General features: G+C 31.6%; 1 pseudogene; it reads left to right on the forward strand.

Annotated features, from left to right (window-relative positions):
• Positions 1–633: 633 nt before the first annotated feature.
• Positions 634–2,566, forward strand: LOC123507211 (annotated as a pseudogene).
• The last annotated feature ends 11,172 nt before the right edge of the window (positions 2,567–13,738 follow it).

Below are 13,738 nucleotides of genomic sequence, written 5' to 3' on the forward strand. Positions count from 1 at the left end.
AGCTTTTTATGCACCAAACTCATAAATGCAGGCAAAACACTATATTTGTTTAAACGTCTTATTCATGTGTTTTTAAGGTGTTTTATGAAAAAAAAACTATCGATTGAAAATTGTGCTTTTTCGTCATTTTACATTATTTTGCTTCAAAATGATAAAATTGATGAAAACAAGCTAGTATAGAGAATCCAAAGTAAAATTAAGAAAAACATGTATTTTAATCAGTTTTTAGCTGTTTTCCACCAAAACACAGAAATGCTACGAAAACACGCTATTTATCTAATGAACTGAAATATGTGAAAAAGGGGTTATTTTGGTGTATTCCAGCGTTTTATGTAACAAAACTCAGAATTGCAGGCAAAACACACTATTTGTCTAAGGTAGTGAAATATGTCAAAAAGGGGTTATTTTGAAGTATTCTAGCGTTTTATGAACCAAAACTCAGAAATGCAAGCAAAACACAATATATGTCTAAGGAAGTGAAATATGTCAAAAGTGGGTTATTTTAGTGTATTCTAGCTTTTTATGCACCAAACTCATAAATGCAGGCAAAACACTATATTTGTTTAAAGTATATTAAGAAGGTAAATAATATCTGCTGTATTTATGCACATTCTATAACTGTTTTGTAACGTTAAATCTAACTTCCTTTCTACCTCATATTTATCATTTTATTATTCTAATCATGGGTGATGACATATGTTTGCGGTGTTAGAAATAGCAGTTTTTTGTTTGTGCATTGCAGGTACAGTGATGGCTTCTAATAAGAAACGCAACTATGATGACAACTACCTGGATTTTGGATTTACAAGCATCACTGATAAAGGTGTAGTGAAGCCTCAGTGTGTGATTTGTCACAAAATACTCACAGCTGAATCACTAAGGCCCAGTAAGCTTAGATTACATCTGAAACCAAGCATCCTCAACATGTTGGCAAAGATCGTTCCTTCTTTAGTCGACAAGAATTGAACATGAAGAGACAGCGACTTGATGCCAGTGGTTCCTTTCATCAACAAAATGCTGCCGTAGTGGAGGCATCATTTCTTGTAGCCCTTGAAATAGCAAAGAAAAAGAAGCCTCACACAATTGGGGAGGAATTAATTTTGCCATGTGCCAAAACAATGGTAAAGCTTGTTTTGGGTGAGAAAAGTGCTGAAAAGCTGAATGCTATTTCACTCTCAAATAATACAGTGCAACGCCGAATCTCCCAAATATCTGATGACATCAGAGAGCAGGTGATACAGGAAATCAAAAGAGCTGGATTATTCAGTATTCAACTCGATGAGTCCACTGACGTCCAGTCCTGCTCACAACTCCTGGCTTTTGTAAGGTATGTTCATGATGAGGATCTGAAGGAGGAATTCTTGTTTTGTGAGCCTCTTGAACAATCTACAAAAGGTGAAGATGTAATGCAGAAACTTACAGAATTCTTTGAATCTGAAGGTCTTGACTGGGGCAATCTTTGTGGGATATGCACAGACGGGGCTCCAGCCATGTTGGGTTCTCAGTCAGGTTTTGTTACAAGAGTTATACAAAAAGCACCAAATGCTATCCTCTTCACTGCATGATCCACAGGCAAGCTCTTGCATCAAAACGCTACCCTCAGAATTACAGGACACTCTGAATACAATTATAAAGACAGTTAACTTTGTAAAGGTAGTGCTCTTAACACACGCCTTTTCAAGAGACTCTGCCAAGATATGGATGCAGCTCATGAGACCCTCCTATTTCATACAGCAGTTCGCTGGCTATCAAAAGGAAATGTAGTTCAACGTGTATTTGAGCTCAGAGAAGAGATCAGCCTCTTTCTCAGAATACAGAACAAGCAAGATTTGCTGTCAGCATGGTCTGCAGATAGCTTCGAAATACGGCTAGCCTATCTTGTTGACATATTTAGACAGTTGAACACACTGAACCTGGAACTCCAAGGGAAAGGAAGCTTGATAATCGATTTTGTGGACAAAATCAAAGCTTTCATTCGTAAGATGGAGAATTGGAGGCGCAAAGTTGGAATGGGAAACTTGGCAATGCTGGAGACAGTGTCAGAAATTGTAGAGAAGTGTGATGCTGCTACGCAGAACTTGATTACCCAACATCTTGAGGCCTTGGAAGGGGAGTTTAAAAGATACTTCCCAGATATCCAAAGCCTAACTTCTCGGCTAGTAAGGGCCCCCTTCACTGCTGCAGTGACATGCATTCCTGATGACAATGATGATGGCCAAACTGAGCTGTTGACACTTCAGGAGGATTCAGGAGCTAAGATGAAGTTTGAAACTGAATCTCTCACAGTATTTTGGTCATCAATGGCAGCTTCATACCCAAACTTATGTGACTTAGCTTTTCGCCACCTCCTACCATTTTCATTAACTTATTCCTGCGAGGCTGCATTCTCTCAACTACTCCACATTAAAACGAAATATCGCAACAGACTTGAAGTGAAGCATGACCTACGGTGTGCTTTAAGTGAAACAAAACCAAGAATCAAGAAGCTTGTTGATAATCTGCAACATCACCCTTCACACTGAGTGGAATGGGGATTCAAAAGTGAAGGAAACATGAACGTGGCATGAACGTTTAAGATTGAAAATTGTGCTTATTCGTCATTTTACATTATTTTGCTTCAAAACGATAAAATTGATGAAAACAAGCTAGTATAGAGAATCCAAAGTAAAATTAAGAAAAAGCATGTATTTAATCAGTTTTAGCTGTTTTCCACCAAAACACAGAAATGCTACGAAAACACGCTATTTATCTAATGAACTGAAATATGTGAAAAAGGGTTATTTTGGTGTATTCCAGCGTTTTATGTAACAAAACTCAGAATTGCAGGCAAAACACACTATTTGTCTAAGGTAGTGAAATATGTCAAAAGGGTTATTTTGATGTATTCTAGCGTTTTATGAACCAAAACTCAGAAATGCAAGCAAAACACAATATATGTCTAAGGAAGTGAAATATGTCAAAAGTGGGTTATTTTGAAGTATTCTAGCGTTTTATGAACCAAAACTCAGAAATGCAAGCAAAACACAATATATGTCTAAGGAAGTGAAATATGTCAAAAATGGGTTATTTTAGTGTATTCTAGCGTTTTATGCTCATAAATGCAGGCAAAACACTATATTTGTTTAAACGTCTTATTCATGTGTTTTTAAGGTGTTTTATGAAAAAAACTATCTCGATTGAAAATTGTGCTTATTCGTCATTTTACATTATTTTGCTTCAAAACGATAAAATTGATGAAAACAAGCTAGTATAGAGAATCCAAAGTAAAATTTAAAAAAACGTGTAATTTAATCAGTTTTTAGCTGTTTTCCACCAAAACACAGAAATGCTACGAAAACACGCTATTTATCTAATGAACTGAAATATGTGAAAAAGGGGTTATTTTGGTGTATTCCAGCGTTTTATGTAACAAAACTCAGAATTGCAGGCAAAACACACTATTTGTCTAAGGTAGTCTAAGGTAGTGAAATATGTCAAAAATGGGTTATTTTGATGTATTCCAGCGTTTTATGAACCAAAACTCAGAAATGCAGGCAAAACACAATATATGTCTAAGGAAGTGAAATATGTCAAAAGGGGTTATTTTGGTGTATTCCAGCGTTTTTTGTTTATGAACCAAAACTCAGAAATGCAAGCAAAACACAATATATGTCTAAGGAAGTGAAATATGTCAAAAGTGGGTTATTTTAGTGTATTCTAGCTTTTATGCACCAAACTCATAAATGCAGGCAAAACACTATATTTGTTTAAACGTCTTATTCATGTGTTTTAAGGTGTTTTATGAAAAAAACTATCTCGATTGAAAATTGTGCTTATTCGTCATTTTACATTATTTTGCTTCAAAACGATAAAATTGATGAAAACAAGCTAGTATAGAGAATCCAAAGTAAAATTAAGAAAAACGTGTAATTTAATCAGTTTTTAGCTGTTTTCCACCAAAACACAGAAATGCTACGAAAACGCTATTTATCTAATGAACTACGCTATTTATCTAATGAACTGAAATATGTGAAAAAGGGGTTATTTTGGTGTATTCCAGCGTTTTATGTAACAAAACTCAGAATTGCAGGCAAAACACACTATTTGTCTAAGGTAGTGAAATATGTCAAAAAGGGGTTATTTTGAAGTATTCTAGCGTTTTATGAACCAAGACTCAGAAATGCAAGCAAAACACAATATATGTCTAAGGAAGTGAAATATGTCAAAAGTGGGTTATTTTAGTGTATTCTAGCTTTTTATGCACCAAACTCATAAATGCAGGCAAAACACTATATTTGTTTAAACGTCTTATTCATGTGTTTTTAAGGTGTTTTATGAAAAAAAAACTATCGATTGAAAATTGTGCTTTTTCGTCATTTTACATTATTTTGCTTCAAAATGATAAAATTGATGAAAACAAGCTAGTATAGAGAATCCAAAGTAAAATTAAGAAAAACATGTATTTTAATCAGTTTTTAGCTGTTTTCCACCAAAACACAGAAATGCTACGAAAACACGCTATTTATCTAATGAACTGAAATATGTGAAAAAGGGTTATTTTGGTGTATTCCAGCGTTTTATGTAACAAAACTCAGAATTGCAGGCAAAACACACTATTTGTCTAAGGTAGTGAAATATGTCAAAAGGGTTATTTTGAAGTATTCTAGCGTTTTATGAACCAAGACTCAGAAATGCAAGCAAAACACAATATATGTCTAAGGAAGTGAAATATGTCAAAAGTGGGTTATTTTAGTGTATTCTAGGTTTTTATGCACCAAACTCATAAATGCAGGCAAAACACAATATTTGTTTAAACGTCTTATTCATGTGTTTTAAGGTGTTTTATGAAAAAAAACTATCGATTGAAAATTGTGCTTTATCGTCATTTTACATTATTTTGCTTCAAAACGATAAAATTGATGAAAACAAGCTAGTATAGAGAATCCAAAGTAAAATTAAGAAAAACAGTTTTAGCTGTTTTCCATTTTAATCAGTTTTAGCTTCAAAACGATTTGATGAAAACAACCAAAACACAGAAATGCTACGAAAACACGCTATTTGTCTAAGGAAGGTGAAATATGTGAAATATGTGAAAAAGGTGTTATTTTGGTGTATTCCAGCGTTTTATGAACCAAAACACAGAAATGCTACGAAAACACACTATTTGTCTAAGGAACTGAAATATGTGAAAAAGAAGTTATTTTGGTGTATTCCAGCGTTTTATGTAACAAAACTCAGAATTGCAGGGAAAACACACTATTTGTTTAAGGAAGTGAAATATGTCAAAAAGGGGTTATTTTGAAGTATTCTAGCGTTTTATGAACCAAGACTCAGAAATGCAAGCAAAACACAATATATGTCTAAGGAAGTGAAATATGTCAAAAAAGGTTATTTTAGTGTATTCTAGCGTTTTATGCACCAAACTCATAAATGCAGGCAAAACACTATATTTGTTTAAACGTCTTATTCATGTGTTTTAAGGTGTTTTATGAAAAAAACTATCTCGATTGAAAATTGTGCTTATTCGTCATTTTACATTATTTTGCTTCAAAACGATAAAATTGATGAAAACAAGCTAGTATAGAGAATCCAAAGTAAAATTAAGAAAAACGTGTAATTTAATCAGTTTTTAGCTGTTTTCCACCAAAACACAGAAATGCAGAAAACACGCTATTTATCTAATGAACTGAAATATGTGAAAAGCTATTTTGGTGTATTCCAGCGTTTTATGTAACAAAACTCAGAATTGCAGGCAAAACACACTATTTGTCTAAGGTAGTGAAATATGTCAAAAGGGTTATTTTGAAGTATTCCAGCGTTTTATGAACTCAGAAATGCAGGAAAACACACTATTTGTCTAAGGAAGTGAAATATGTCAAAAGTGTTATTTTGGTGTATTCCAGCGTTTTATTTTGCAGGCAAAACACAATGTATATGTCAAAAATGGTTATTTTGGTGTATTCAGCGTTTTATGTAACAAAACTCAGAATTGCAGGCAAACACACTATTTGTCTAAGGTAGTGAAATATGTCAAAAGGAGGTTATTTTGAAGTATTCTAGCGTTTTATGAACCAAGACTCAGAAATGCAAGCAAAACACAATATATGTCTAAGGAAGTGAAATATGTCAAAAGTGGGTTATTTTAGTGTATTCTAGCGTTTTATGCACCAAACTCATAAATGCAGGCAAAACACTATATTTGTTTAAACGTCTTATTCATGTGTTTTAAGGTGTTTTATGAAAAAAACTATCTCGATTGAAAATTGTGCTTATTCGTCATTTTACATTATTTTGCTTCAAAACGATAAAATTGATGAAAACAAGCTAGTATAGAGAATCCAAAGTAAAATTAAGAAAAACGTAATTTAATCAGTTTTTAGCTGTTTTCCACCAAAACACAGAAATGCTTCGAAAACACGCTATTTATCTAATGAACTGAAATATGTGAAAAAGAGGTTATTTTGGTGTATTCCAGCGTTTTATGTAACAAAACTCAGAATTGCAGGCAAAACACACTATTTGTCTAAGGTAGTGAAATATGTCAAAAAGGGGTTATTTTGGTGTATTCCAGCGTTTTATGTAACAAAACTCAGAATTGCAGGCAAACACACTATTTGTCTAAGGAAGTGAAATATGTCAAAAGTGATTAAATATGTCAAAAAGGGTTATTTTGGTGAAATATGTCAAAAACACACTATTTGGGTTATTTTGAAGTATTCTAGCGTTTTATGAACCAAGACTCAGAAATGCAAGCAAAACACAATATATGTCTAAGGAAGTGAAATATGTCAAAAGTGGGTTATTTTAGTGTATTCTAGCTTTTATGCACCAAACTCATAAATGCAGGCAAAACACTATATTTGTTTAAACGTCTTATTCATGTGTTTTAAGGTGTTTTATGAAAAAAACTATCTCGATTGAAAATTGTGCTTATTCGTCATTTTACATTATTTTGCTTCAAAACGATAAAATTGATGAAAACAAGCTAGTATAGAGAATCCAAAGTAAAATTAAGAAAAACGTGTAATTTAATCAGTTTTTAGCTGTTTTCCACCAAAACACAGAAATGCTACGAAAACACGCTATTTATCTAATGAACTGAAATATGTGAAAAAGAGGTTATTTTGGTGTATTCCAGCGTTTTATGTAACAAAACTCAGAATTGCAGGCAAAACACACTATTTGTCTAAGGTAGTGAAATATGTCAAAAAGGGGTTATTTTGAAGTATTCTAGCGTTTTATGAACTCAGAAATGCAAAAACACACTATTTGTCTAAGGAAGTGAAATATGTCAAAAGAATTCTATTTTATGCAAGCAAAACACAATATATGTCTAAGGAAGTGAAATATGTCAAAAGTGGGTTATTTTAGTGTATTCTAGCTTTTATGCACCAAACTCATAAATGCAGGCAAAACACTATATTTGTTTAAACGTCTTATTCATGTGTTTTAAGGTGTTTTATGAAAAAAAACTATCTCGATTGAAAATTGTGCTTATTCGTCATTTTACATTATTTTGCTTCAAAACGATAAAATTGATGAAAACAAGCTAGTATAGAGAATCCAAAGTAAAATTAAGAAAAACATGTATTTTAATCAGTTTTTAGCTGTTTTCCACCAAAACACAGAAATGCTTCGAAAACACGCTATTTATCTAATGAACTGAAATATGTGAAAAAGGGTTATTTTGGTGTATTCCAGCGTTTTATGTAACAAAACTCAGAATTGCAGGCAAAACACACTATTTGTCTAAGGTAGTGAAATATGTCAAAAAGAGGTTATTTTGAAGTATTCTAGCGTTTTATGAACCAAGACTCAGAAATGCAAGCAAAACACAATATATGTCTAAGGAAGTGAAATATGTCAAAAGTGGGTTATTTTAGTGTATTCTAGTTTTTTATGCACCAAACTCATAAATGCAGGCAAAACACTATATTTGTTTAAACGTCTTATTCATGTGTTTTTAAGGTGTTTTATGAAAAAAAACTATCTCGATTGAAAATTGTGCTTATTCGTCATTTTACATTATTTTGCTTCAAAACGATAAAATTGATGAAAACAAGCTAGTACAGAGAATCCAAAGTAAAATTAAGAAAACATGTATTTTAATCAGTTTTTAGCTGTTTTCCACCAAAACACAGAAATGCTACGAAAACACGCTATTTATCTAATGAACTGAAATATGTGAAAAAGGGTTATTTTGGTGTATTCCAGCGTTTTATGTAACAAAACTCAGAATTGCAGGCAAAACACACTATTTGTCTAAGGTAGTGAAATATGTCAAAAGGGTTATTTTGAAGTATTCCAGCGTTTTATGAACAAAACTCAGAATTGCAGGCTATTTGTCAAGGAAGTGAAATATGTCAAAAGGGTTATTTTGAACCAAAACTCAAAACACAATAACAAATATGTCAAAAATCAAATTCCAGCGTGCAAAACTCAAAACACTATTTGTTTAAGGAAGTATATGTCTAAGGAAGTGAAATATGTCAAAAGTGGGTTATTTTAGTGTATTCTAGTTTTTTATGCACCAAACTCATAAATGCAGGCAAAACACTATATTTGTTTAAACGTCTTATTCATGTGTTTTTAAGGTGTTTTATGAAAAAAACTATCTCGATTGAAAATTGTGCTTATTCGTCATTTTACATTATTTTGCTTCAAAACGATAAAATTGATGAAAACAAGCTAGTACAGAGAATCCAAAGTAAAATTAAAAAAAACGTGTAATTTAATCAGTTTTTAGCTGTTTTCCACCAAAACACAGAAATGCTACGAAAACACGCTATTTATCTAATGAACTGAAATATGTGAAAAAGGGTTATTTTGGTGTATTCCAGCGTTTTATGTAACAAAACTCAGAATTGCAGGTAAAACACACTATTTGTTTAAGGAAGTGAAATATGTCAAAAATGGGTTATTTTGATGTATTCCAATGAACCAACACAATATATGTCTAAGGTAGTGAAATATGTCAAAAATGGGTTATTTTGGTGTATTCCAGCGTTTCATGTAACAAAACTCAGAATTGCAGGCAAAACACACTATTTGTTTAAGGAAGTGAAATATGTCAAAAGGCGGTTATTTTGAAGTATTCTAGCGTTTTATGAACCAAGACTCAGAAATGCAAGCAAAACACAATATATGTCTAAGGAAGTGAAATATGTCAAAAGTGGGTTATTTTAGTGTATTCTAGCGTTTTATGCACCAAACTCATAAATGCAGGCAAAACACTATATTTGTTTAAACGTCTTATTCATGTGTTTTAAGGTGTTTTATGAAAAAAACTATCTCGATTGAAAATTGTGCTTATTCGTCATTTTACATTATTTTGCTTCAAAACGATAAAATTGATGAAAACAAGCTAGTATAGAGAATCCAAAGTAAAATTAAGAAAAAATCATGTTATTTTTCCAATCAGTTTTAGCTGTTTTCCACCAAAACACAGAAATGCTACGAAAACACGCTATTTATCTAATGAACTGAAATATGTGAAAAAGGGGTTATTTTGGTGTATTCCAGCGTTTTATGTAACAAAACTCAGAATTGCAGGCAAAACACACTATTTGTCTAAGGTAGTGAAATATGTCAAAAAGGGGTTATTTTGAAGTATTCTAGCGTTTTATGAACCAAGACTCAGAAATGCAAGCAAAACACAATATATGTCTAAGGAAGTGAAATATGTCAAAAGTGGGTTATTTTAGTGTATTCTAGCTTTTATGCACCAAACTCATAAATGCAGGCAAAACACTATATTTGTTTAAACGTCTTATTCATGTGTTTTTAAGGTGTTTTATGAAAAAAAAACTATCGATTGAAAATTGTGCTTTTTCGTCATTTTACATTATTTTGCTTCAAAACGATAAAATTGATGAAAACAAGCTAGTATAGAGAATCCAAAGTAAAATTAAGAAAACATGTAATTTAATCAGTTTTTAGCTGTTTTCCACCAAAACACAGAAATGCTACGAAAACACGCTATTTATCTAATGAACTGAAATATGTGAAAAAGGGGTTATTTTGGTGTATTCCAGCGTTTTATGTAACAAAACTCAGAATTGCAGGCAAAACACACTATTTGTCTAAGGTAGTGAAATATGTCAAAAAGGGGTTATTTTGAAGTATTCTAGCGTTTTATGAACAGGAAAACACACTCAAGAAATATGTCAAAAGTGGCAAAACACAAAGGTATATGCAAGCAAAACACAATATATGTCTAAGGAAGTGAAATATGTCAAAAGTGGGTTATTTTAGTGTATTCTAGCTTTTTATGCACCAAACTCATAAATGCAGGCAAAACACTATATTTGTTTAAACGTCTTATTCATGTGTTTTTAAGGTGTTTTATGAAAAAAAAAACTATCTCGATTGAAAATTGTGCTTATTCGTCATTTTACATTATTTTGCTTCAAAACGATAAAATTGATGAAAACAAGCTAGTATAGAGAATCCAAAGTAAAATTAAGAAAAACGTGTAATTTAATCAGTTTTTAGCTGTTTTCCACCAAAACACAGAAATGCTACGAAAACACGCTATTTATCTAATGAACTGAAATATGTGAAAAAGAGGTTATTTTGGTGTATTCCAGCGTTTTATGTAACAAAACTCAGAATTGCAGGCAAAACACACTATTTGTCTAAGGTAGTGAAATATGTCAAAAAGGGGTTATTTTGAAGTATTCTAGCGTTTTATGAACCAAAACTCAGAAATGCAGGCAAAACACAATATATGTCTAAGGAAGTGAAATATGTCAAAAGTGGGTTATTTTAGTGTATTCTAGCGTTTTATGCACCAAACTCATAAATGCAGGCAAAACACTATATTTGTTTAAACGTCTTATTCATGTGTTTTAAGGTGTTTTATGAAAAAAACTATCGATTGAAAATTGTGCTTATTCGTCATTTTACATTATTTTGCTTCAAAACGATAAAATTGATGAAAACAAGCTAGTATAGAGAATCCAAAGTAAAATTAAGAAAAACATGTATTTTAATCAGTTTTTAGCTGTTTTCCACCAAAACACAGAAATGCTACGAAAACACGCTATTTATCTAATGAACTGAAATATGTGAAAAAGGGTTATTTTGGTGTATTCCAGCGTTTTATGTAACAAAACTCAGAATTGCAGGCAAAACACACTATTTGTCTAAGGTAGTGAAATATGTCAAAAGGGTTATTTTGAAGTATTCTAGCGTTTTATGAACCAAAACTCAGAAATGCATATATGTCTAAGGAAGTGAAATATGTCAAAAGTGGGTTATTTTAGTGTATTCTAGCGTTTTATGCACCAAACTCATAAATGCAGGCAAAACACTATATTTGTTTAAACGTCTTATTCATGTGTTTTAAGGTGTTTTATGAAAAAAAAAAAACTATCTCGATTGAAAATTGTGCTTATTCGTCATTTTACATTATTTTGCTTCAAAACGATAAAATTGATGAAAACAAGCTAGTATAGAGAATCCAAAGTAAAATTAAGAAAAACATGTATTTTAATCAGTTTTTAGCTGTTTTCCACCAAAACACAGAAATGCTACGAAAACACGCTATTTATCTAATGAACTGAAATATGTGAAAAAGAGGTTATTTTGGTGTATTCCAGCGTTTTATGTAACAAAACTCAGAATTGCAGGCAAAACACACTATTTGTCTAAGGTAGTGAAATATGTCAAAAGGGTTATTTTGAAGTATTCTAGCGTTTTATGAACCAAGACTCAGAAATGCAAGCAAAACACAATATATGTCTAAGGAAGTGAAATATGTCAAAAGTGGGTTATTTTAGTGTATTCTAGCGTTTTATGCACCAAACTCATAAATGCAGGCAAAACACTATATTTGTTTAAACGTCTTATTCATGTGTTTTAAGGTGTTTTATGAAAAAAACTATCTCGATTGAAAATTGTGCTTATTCGTCATTTTACATTATTTTGCTTCAAAACGATAAAATTGATGAAAACAAGCTAGTATAGAGAATCCAAAGTAAAATTAAGAAAAACGTGTAATTTAATCAGTTTTTAGCTGTTTTCCACCAAAACACAGAAATGCTACGAAAACACGCTATTTATCTAATGAACTGAAATATGTGAAAAAGGGTTTTAATGGTGTATTCCAGCGTTTTATGTACCAAAACTCAGATTTGCAGGCAAAACACTCTATTTGTCTAAGGTAGTGAAATATGTCAAAAGTTATTTTGATTCCAGCGTTTTATGAACCAAAACTCAGAAATGCAGGCAAAACACACTATTTGTCTAAGGAAGTGAAATATGTCAAAAAGGGGTTATTTTGAAGTATTCTAGCGTTTTATGAAACAAAACTCAGAAATGCAGGCAAAACACAATATATGTCTAAGGAAGTGAAATATGTCAAAAGTGGGTTATTTTAGTGTATTCTAGCGTTTTATGCACCAAACTCATAAATGCAGGCAAAACACTATATTTGTTTAAACGTCTTATTCATGTGTTTTAAGGTGTTTTATGAAAATGCAACTATCTCGATTGAAAATTGTGCTTATTCGTCATTTTACATTATTTTGCTTCAAAACGATAAAATTGATGAAAACAAGCTAGTATAGAGAATCCAAAGTAAAATTAAGAAAAACGTGTAATTTAATCAGTTTTTAGCTGTTTTCCACCAAAACACAGAAATGCTACGAAAACACGCTATTTATCTAATGAACTGAAATATGTGAAAAAGAGGTTATTTTGGTGTATTCCAGCGTTTTATGTAACAAAACTCAGAATTGCAGGCAAAACACACTATTTGTCTAAGGTAGTGAAATATGTCAAAAAGGGGTTATTTTGAAGTATTCTAGCGTTTTATGAACCAAAACTCAGAAATGCAGGCAAAACACAATATATGTCTAAGGAAGTGAAATATGTCAAAAGTGGGTTATTTTAGTGTATTCTAGCGTTTTATGCACCAAACTCATAAATGCAGGCAAAACACTATATTTGTTTAAACGAAATATGTCAAAAATTTATTTTGGTGTATGTTTTAAGGTGCAGGCAAAACACACTATTTTAAGGAAGTGAAATTGTCAAAAGGTGTTTTATGAAATGAAAAACTCAGAAATGCAAAAACACAATTGTGCTTTATGTCAACATTATTGGGCTTCAAAACGATATTTTAGCTAGTATTCTAGCATGTTTTTAATCAGTTTTAGCTGCACCAAAACACAGAAATGCAGGCAAAACACTATATTTGTTAAAACATGTGTTTTAAGGTGTTTTATGAAAAAAACTATTGTGCTTATTCGTCATTTTACATTATTTTGCTTCAAAACGATAAAATTGATGAAAACAAGCTAGTATAGAAATCCAAAGTGTTAAGAAAAAGTGTATTTTAATCAGTTTTTAGCTGTTTTCCACCAAAACACAGAAATGCTACGAAAACACGCTATTTATCTAATGAACTGAAATATGTGAAAAAGGGTTATTTTGGTGTATTCCAGCGTTTTATGTAACAAAACTCAGAATTGCAGGCAAAACACACTATTTGTCTAAGGTAGTGAAATATGTCAAAAGGGTTATTTTGAAGTATTCTAGCGTTTTATGAACCAAGACTCAGAAATGCAAGCAAAACACAATATATGTCTAAGGAAGTGAAATATGTCAAAAGTGGGTTATTTTAGTGTATTCTAGCTTTTTATGCACCAAACTCATAAATGCAGGCAAAACACTATATTTGTTTAAACGTCTTATTCATGTGTTTTTAAGGTGTTTTATGAAAAAAACTATCTCGATTGAAAATTGTGCTTAT

This window comes from Portunus trituberculatus, chromosome 21 (assembly GCF_017591435.1).
Source record: "Portunus trituberculatus isolate SZX2019 chromosome 21, ASM1759143v1, whole genome shotgun sequence".
NCBI classification, from domain to species: Eukaryota; Metazoa; Arthropoda; class Malacostraca; order Decapoda; family Portunidae; genus Portunus; species Portunus trituberculatus.